This window comes from Bos grunniens, chromosome 2 (genome assembly GCF_055505025.1).
Source record: "Bos grunniens cultivar Pamir isolate PY7600 chromosome 2, Bosgru_T2T1.0, whole genome shotgun sequence".
Lineage (NCBI taxonomy): Eukaryota > Metazoa > Chordata > Mammalia > Artiodactyla > Bovidae > Bos > Bos grunniens.
The window spans coordinates 37,692,061-37,701,033 of record NC_141166.1 but is presented as its reverse complement, the minus strand read 5'-3'; the positions used below and the strand labels follow the sequence as shown (position 1 = coordinate 37,701,033).

At 38.5% G+C, this 8,973-nt stretch overlaps 1 pseudogene; it reads right to left on the bottom strand.

Moving 5' to 3' along the window:
* Positions 1-4,990: 4,990 nt before the first annotated feature.
* Positions 4,991-6,864, bottom strand: LOC147377913 (casein kinase II subunit beta-like; annotated as a pseudogene).
* Positions 6,865-8,973: the final 2,109 nt, after the last annotated feature.

The window sequence follows — 8,973 nt, the reverse complement described above, 5'->3', positions numbered from 1 at the left end:
AATTTAGAATCACACTACTAATCTTTATATATCCAAAGACCATGGCCATTTCTTTATCTTTGTTGTTGTTGTTGTTGTTGTTGTTGTTTGGTCTTCTATGTTTCATATTAAAATTTTGATGCAATTACAGTTATTCCCTCAAACAAGTTTTCCAAACCTTCCAAATACTAGGCACCCTTTTCTTTATTTATTCTTTTTTTTTTTTTTCTTTTTTGGTCACACAGAGTGGCATGGGGAATCTTAGTTCCCCAACCAGGGTTTGAGTCCATACCACCTGCAGTGGAAGTGTGGAGTCTTAACCACTGGATTCCCAGGAAGTCCTGTGCTGTACTTTCTAAAATCTAATGTCTATAATTACTCAGAAGAGGCTGCATCCAGAGTAGGGATTAAGCAGTCTCTCCAATATCCAACAACTCCATACTATCTACCCAAGCCTTAAGGCCTCCTTTTGATTCCTTGCATTAGTCTTTAAAACAAAATTGTCAGAAGTTTGCAAAACCCTTTGGCAGTCTGCCTCATTTCTATTTCCTTTTAATCTGGTCTGTAACTAACATGTTAGCCATACACAGGCCTACCTGATGATCATCCCCTAGTCACAAAGAGGCAGACATGACTGAGTGACTGACATTTAAAATTATCATTATGCTTAAATACTATAGTACGATAAAACATACTCTGTTTGGAAAGAATAAAGGAAGGAAGTGGCTAAGAGAAAACTTGGGGGCAGAGGGAGGATATTAATATATGTGCCTGAAATTTCTTCTTCTGCTCTCTGCACAGCATAAAATTTCTTCCCTTCCTTGTCTCACCATGTCCTTGTCTCATTCCTCCCTTGGTCTCAGCTTTAGTGACTGAAGTCTGCCACCTGCAAGCTCGGGTCTGCCCAGTTTTAGTAAGGCTGGTGTCAGCCTCAAACTGTCTGAAATTGGTCAGACTATTTGAGCTCTAAACACTCTATTTTCCAATGAGTTCCAAAAAGAATTTTTTTCTTCTTCCAAGTCCAAAGTGTAGGTTATTGATTTCTCTCCAGTCCCTAACTGAGCCTGAAACCTCACCCTGGCCCTACCCTTAGAGTACTTGCTTGAGCCATGAAATTTTATCTAGCCTTTGCCAATTTCCTTTTTGCTGTTGAAACAAGATCCCACTCCCATATCCTTAAGCACTGGCTAAGACCTAGCTCCAAATCCGATGGACTTTCTGGCCTTTAAGAAACCGCTTGCCTTACCATAACTGTCGTCAATTTTAACAGCTGGCTATTATTAACTCCAAACATAGTGGCTTAACCCAACATATTTATTTAGCTCACAATTCTGGGATTGAACAATTTTAGGCTGGGCTTAGCTTTAAAGCTATTTAGTCCTCAGCTGTTCACCTAAGTATTTCCTCCAAAAGATTGACCTGGGCTTGTTCCAATGGCAAAAGCAGGAATTCAAGGAAGATGAAAGAATTCAAGGCCTTTTGAGAGCTAGACTGTACTGACACACCATCACTTCTGTCACACTCTTTGTAGCAAAACAAGCCAGCTCACATTAATAAGTAGGGAAATTCATGAAAGGAATGACAAAGTTTTATTGAAAATTATGTCACTATATGAAGGGCTGAAAAGTTGGGAAATTTTTATGGTCGATATATTACTTACTGCTCAGAAGTATACGGGGTGACTCTGGATGACTGAATGACTCATTCTGGATGACTTTGGACACTAGTTCTGGTGTAATTCCACCTAAAGTCACAGTGCCCTTTTCGGATACCATATTTGAACTTATTTCTTCTACTTCTGGCTATGGGTTTTCCTGTGGTCATGTATGGATGTGAGAGTTGGACTGTGAAGTAGGCTGAGTGCTGAAGAATTGATGCTTTTAAACTGTGGTGTTGGAGAAGACTCTTTGAGAATCCCTTGGACTGCAAGGAGATCCAACTAGTCCATTCTGAAGATCAGCCCTGGGCTTTCTTTGGAAGGAATGATGCTAAAGTTGAAACTCCAATACTTTGGCCACCTCATGCGAAGAGTTGACTCATTGGAAAAGACTCTGATGCTGGGAGGGATTGGGGGCAGGAGGAGAAGGGGACGACAGAGGATGAGATGGCTGGATGGCATCACTGACTTGATGGATGTGAGTCTGGGTGAATTCCGGGAGTTGGTGATGGACAGGGAGGCCTGGTGTGCTGCGATTCATGGGGTTGCAAAGAGTCGGACACGACTGAGCGACTGAACTGAACTGAACTTCTACTTCTTAGAAGAAAAAAAACTGCATCATCACTGGTTTATCTAATTTTTAACTTCTGGTCGAACTCACTCCCGGATTTATTGTTTTCCCCAATGTACTTTTTCTAACATATGCTGTTAGCTAACTGTCAAGCAATAATTAAACATGTTTATATTAATATTTGGTGGGTTTTATTTTCTTCTGTGGAACACCACCTTAGGGAAATTGGATCAAAAGTGCTTATGAAAAACTGAGTCAATCAAGGCAGCTATTCGCCAGAATGAAGAGCCTCAGTAATTAAAATAGTAGTCTTTCGGCCCATCTTAAAGTGTTCTGACATACTCTTCTCCCTACACTAATATCATTTCTGAGGTATATTTGGAAGTTGTCATGTATAAATATTAAAGATCAAGGTGAGGAATCAGTAGTGGTTTCTTATCTTTGGGATAGCCAAAAAGACAAATTTCCCTAAGGATATAGAATAAGTTTCATTATTCAAGCAAAATCAAAACTAAAAAAAAAAAAAGTAGGGGGGGTAGCTTTTGTATCTCTGGTGGTTAATTGGTGTGCCATCAATAACGTAATTAAATGACCACAGACTTACTGAGTTGCAACTCTACTTGAGCAACTGTATGTATTGAAATAAAATAAAATGAAAATATGTTAACAGTTTTTATTATATTAATAGCTATCATTTTTTTCAGCAATACTTCGAGCATTAATGGGGCTTCCCTGGTGGCTCAGCAGTAAAGAATCTGCCTGTAATGCAGGAGTTATAGGAGTTGCAGGTTCAATCCCTGGGTTAGGAAGATCCCCTGAAGGAGGGCATAGCAACCCACTCCAGTATACTTGCCTGGAGAATCCCATGAACAGAGGAGCCTGGCGAGCACCAGACCATAGGGTCGTAAAGAGTCGGACACAGCTAAAGCAATTTAGCACGCATGTTGAGCATTAATGTAATTTTTCTCATCTAATTTTTACCACCTCATGTTGGGATCCTCCCAACCCAGGAATCAAACCCAGGTATCCCTCATTCCAGGTGGATTCTTTACCAGCTGAGCCACCAGGGAAGCCCAAGAATACTGGAGTGGGTAGCCTATCCCTTCTCCAGTGGATCTGCCTGACCCAGAAATCTAACCGGGATCTCTTGCATTGCAGACAGATTCTTTACCAACTGAGCTATCAGGGAAGCACCCTCATGAAATAGATGCTACTATAAGCAATTTGCATATTAGGAAACTATGATTCTAATAACTAATTTTCCCAAGAGGTATGTAGCTCTTAAATCTGGGAATTTGAAGTGCAGGCTACTTAACCTTTATACCTGTCCTCTTAACCATTGTATTAGAATGCTAATTTCACACTGTATTATAATTCTGGGTTCACAGGAGCTATGAAAAAGTGAAAGTCTTCTCATATTGATTCTTTTCTGGCTTGAACTGAATCTCCTATGAGATTCCAAAGTTTCTGGAAAGTGAGGAGCTTGCAGGGAGACCAGTTTTACATGGTATGAAAAGCAATATGCTTACTTCCCACGTACATACATGTGAAAATGGATATGGACATATACACACATACATGAATTAAGAATGAAATTTCCATTCTTGATTCTCCTTAGGTATAGCCATTCTAGGATGAGTAAATTTTTCTAGCGCTATTTATAATTTTTAAGGCTTTTAATAAATTATATATTTTTTAAAATGGCAAAGCTAATACAATATTGTAAAGTTTAAAAATAAAATAAATTAAAAAAATAAGTATTTATTTCAAGATAATCATGGTGATTTAAAAATCAAATAAAGAAATTTCAGTTTAATATGAAAAATACTAGTTATCCAAAGTTCTGTTTTTAATGGTCAAAAACTACCAATTAAAAAGAGCAATGATGAAAGGGCACAACCTAGAAACAAGCCATGGGTTAAACTGCATCGTATGACATCCTTTTAACTAACACACTAAAATACTGAATGAACTGGTAGTGGTAACATACAGGTGGTGACATTTCAGGGATAAATCCTAATCTAAGGGATAATTAGCATTTATTCAAGTACATAATAATGGAGTTTTAAAGGAAAATGGATCCACTGGGCTTTTTACTCCCTTTTTAACATATAGAGGGCATTTTAATTAACTCTATTGCTTTTAGTGCATTTCCCAGGTGCGAGAGAAAACATTTTAGTGCCTGAACATAAGTTACGAAAAACCAATGTATTTTCTTCATATTTTTTGTTTTTTCCATTCCTTTTAAAAGATAACCATAATCTTATTTATTTTTAGCAAATAAAAAATTAAATGTGCATTTAAATATGCACAGTATATACTTATTCAAATCCTCTTCCTGGAGACAACTATTATTAATGGATTGTGAAGATGATTTTTAGAACCATTCTTTGTGTGTATAAGATAAACAATGTATATGATTTTCTTTTAAATTTTTAAGCAAATGATAAATTTTAAATGATTTATTCTGCACACTTCTTTTTATGCTCAGTAATGCATAAAAAGGATATTGTTCCACATCACTACAAAAAGCTTCTTTGTTCATTTAGTTGGTTGTGTAGTACTCCATTGCATGGATGGCAGTACCACATTCTTCATTTAACTAATTCTTTATTGACAGGCCTTTTGGTTGTTTCTGATCTTGTTTTTGCCTTTTCTTGCACTTTAGTTTATATTCCTACCACAATAATGGCTAATTTAAACATAAACCATAGAGGGATCCTGAAAAGGTGTCAGCAAAGTAATGAATGTGTCAAAGACTGAGGGTCAGGTCAGGAGAGGCATCAGCGAACCATCTTAACAGGGCTCTTGAAGTTGCTGGTGGCTTGGAGCTGCTGCTGGTAGACCACTGAATGGATCTTGAAACCACAGAGCCTGGACACAATCTGGTTGGTGGGCCTCTGTCCAGTACTTGGGTGTACTGTGAAGAGCATGTGAGGGAAACCAGTGCCAAAGTAGACGCCATCCATGTGTTGGTGCCTCAGTGACTTATGTGTGTACACATCCAAGCATTTGAGGCAGTAGAGCTTACCATGCCCTCACTTGGGATGTCTGAAAAGCCACTGGGAAGCATTGGTTGGTTTCCACAGTACACACAGGCTCAGTAGCCAAAGTCTTCCTGTTGGTATTCTTCCAACATCTGGGCAATGCCACAGCTGATGAGGATGTATTGTTATTCAGTCACTAAGTTGTGTCCAGCTTTTTGTGATCCATGGACTGCAGCACACCAGGCTTCTCTGTCCTTCACTATTTCCTAGACTTTGCTCAAATTCATGTCCATTGAGTCAGTGATGCTATCTAACAATTTCATCCTTTGCTGCCGCCTTCTCCTTTTGCCTTCAATCTTTCCCAGCATCAGGGTCTTTTCCAGTGATGCAGCTCTTCACATCAGGTAGCCAAAGTGCTGAAGTTTCAGCTTTAGCATCTGTCCTTCCAGTGAATATTCAGGGCTGATTCCCTTAGGATTGACTGGTTTGCTCTCCAAGGGACTCTCAAGAGTCTTTCCTAGCACCGCAATACAAAAGCATCAATTCTTTTCAGTACTCAGCCTTCTTTCTGGTGCAACTCTCACATCCATGCATGACTACTGGAAAAACCATAGCTTTGACTATAAGGACCTTTCTTGGCAAAGTCATCTCTCTGTTTCTTAATACACTGTCTAGGTTTGAAATAGCTTTCTTTCCAAGGAGCGAGTGTCTTTTAATTTTGCAGTGATTTGGGAGCTCAAGAAAATAAAGTCTGTCATTGTTTGAACTTTTCTCCCCTTCCATTTGCCATGAAGTGATGAGACCAGATGCCATGATCTTAGTTTTTTGAATGCTGAGTTTTAAGCTAGATTTTTCACTCTTCTCTTTCACCCTCAAGAGGCTCTCTAGTTCCTCTTCACTTTCTGCCATTAGAGTGGTATCATCTGCATATTTAAGGTTTTCGATATTTCACCTGCCAATCTTGATTCCAGCTTGAGTCATCCAGCCCAGCATTTTGCATGAGGTAATCTGCATAGAAGTTAAATAAGCAGAGTGACAATATACAGCCTTGACATACTTCTTTCCTAATTTTGAACCAAACCATTGTTCCATGTCCAGTTCTAATTGTTTCTTCTTGACCTGCATACAGGTTTATCAGGAGACAGATAAGGTGGTCTGGTATTCCCATCTCTTGAAGAATTTTCTACAGTTTGTTGTGATCCACATGGTTAAAGACTTTAGCATAATCAATGAGGCAGAAAGAGATATTTTTTTCTGGAATTCCCTTGCTTTCTCCATGATCCAACAAATGTTGTCAATTTGATCTCCTGTTCCTCTGCCTTTTCTAAATTCAGCTTTTACATCTGGAAGTTCTCAGTTCACGTACTGCTGAAGCCTAGCTTGAAGGATTTCAAACATAAAGTGAGGATATAGCAGGTGTGGGTCCATCTGTAAAGCATTTTGGCTGCCTATTCAGTCAGGTCATTCTTGTTGGTGTTGTCTTCCAACTCCATAACCAGCCCCAGGTTCAAGATCATGTGTAGTCTATAGTGAGGCACCTTCTCATTGAGTCCAGTGACATTGAATCCATCCTAGATGTAGTCTTTATCCACTAAACCGAAGAATTCATTTCTAAGGAGCCCACAGAACCAGGAAATCCAGGACACCTCCTCTGAGCGGCTAGTATTCATGTGACTGGACAGGAGCTGGGACCAGGGAGCCTGGGGGTGGGGTGGAGGAGGGTGCAGAGGGAAAGGAAGTTTCTGCTTCCAAGAACCATGGCGATGGCTACAACACAGCCTGAAGACCCAACTGCAGTCTCTAATCTTTTTTATATTACAAACAGTTATAACCCTGGATCTCACCTGCACCTTTTAAGTCTACTGCATTAGCAGGCAGATTCTTTACCACTAGCACCACCTGGGAAGCCCTTTATTACAAACAATACATCAACAAAAAAAACCTCATAGGAGTCGTTCTCAAACATACAAGTGTACTCATGGGAAAAATACCTAGCGGCGGAATTGCTTTACAGAAGGGGACGTGTTTGTAATTCCTGCTGCCATTAATCAAAGTGCATTCCTACCAGTTTCCTGCAAGTAATAGAGTGCCAGTCTCTGTATACACTTGCAAACTAAGTTATCAAACTTTGAGGATTTTATAAATTCGGTTGACTAGAAATTTTATAACACTGTTGTCTTAATATAAATTAATCTTATTATGAATGTACTGAGCATCTCTTTATATGCTTAATTGTATCCTTCTCTTTTATTTCATTTTACTGGTCTTGTCCCAAACTTTTTGATTGGCAATTTAACTTCTTTATTTATATTTATTCTTATTTGTTAATCTTTTAAGGGCATTAAAATATTTCTAAATATAAATAAGTTTCCTTTGATCATCACATTGACTCTGTCCCTAGAATTCTTTATTATTATTATTATATTCTCAGATTTTTAATTTTTGATCTTATCTCATTACTTTCCCACTCATGGAACAGGGATTTTGTTATCTGAATTAGTAAAAATTTATATTTTTACTGTGTTGACATTAGGTGACATACGATTTCTACATTTAGAGAATGTATGGAAGTTTTAGGGTGATAACATGTTAGTTTGGGCACCTATGAGAATATTATGTATTCTTTATTCTTAGAATTTAAAATTCAACCTACATCCATTACATCATAGCTCTTGGTAACCAAGGTGCATCTATTAGATATACCTTATTTTACTTGCAAAATGTATACTGTTACGTGTGTTTTATACACTAGAGGTATCATGGATTAAGAGTAGTGAGCATTGCACTACAGAGAATGACTTCATATTTTTCTACGTAGTAGTTAATCTCAGCATGGACTTACGGATTCTTACTATATACAAAGTATTCTAACTCATTACTGTTCTTAATTATTTTTATATTCATATTGCTCCATATTTGGGAACTCCTTCAACCTGGACCTTTTATTTTGAGACTTCATCTCCTTCAATGAAAACACATAAATCCGTCTTTTTTTTTTAGCACCTCCTCACTACTCACTTTGTTATACAAGAGGTTTCAGGTTCAGGTTCTACTTTTCTTTCTCCAGCATTGTTGCTGAATCACTTCAGTCGTGTCCGACTCTGTGTGACCCCGTAGACGGCAGCCCACCAGGCTCCCCCCTCCCTGGGATTCTCCAGGCAAGAACACTGGAGTGGGTTGCCATTTCCTTCTCCAATGCATGAAAGTGAAAAGTGAAAGGGAAGTCGTTCAGTCGTGTCTGACTCTTCGCGACCCCATGGACTACAGCCCACCAAGCTCCTCCGTCCATGGGATTTTCCAGGCAAGAGTACTGGAGTGGGGTGCCATCGCCTCCTCCAGCATTAGAATCAGCTATTTCTCCAAGGTACCCTGTCTCCTTTTAGTGGGGAAAAGTATTTAAAAACCAAGATATGGATGCTCTGTGTTCTCCTTGCTCCTCCTCATGCATCATTGTTTCTAGACCCTTTCAGTGGATGTATATATATAGACATACATATCTATATAAGCAATTTTCCTAGGGAAAGAGTGGAAATAGAAAGCATTAGAATTTAAACCTAATCCTGTTCTTTTTCAAAGGCTCAGCTGTCAACTTGTTTTTCCATTTATTTAATAAGCATTTACTTTTTACTTATACTTTTTTTTAAATTTAATTTATTCAAACTGAAAAAGAAACCCACAGTATATCCATTTCTTCCACACCCTCTAACCCTCACCTTTGGCTACCACCAATCTGTTCTTTGTATCTATTATCTCAAATGGTGAAAGTACAATAGATATAT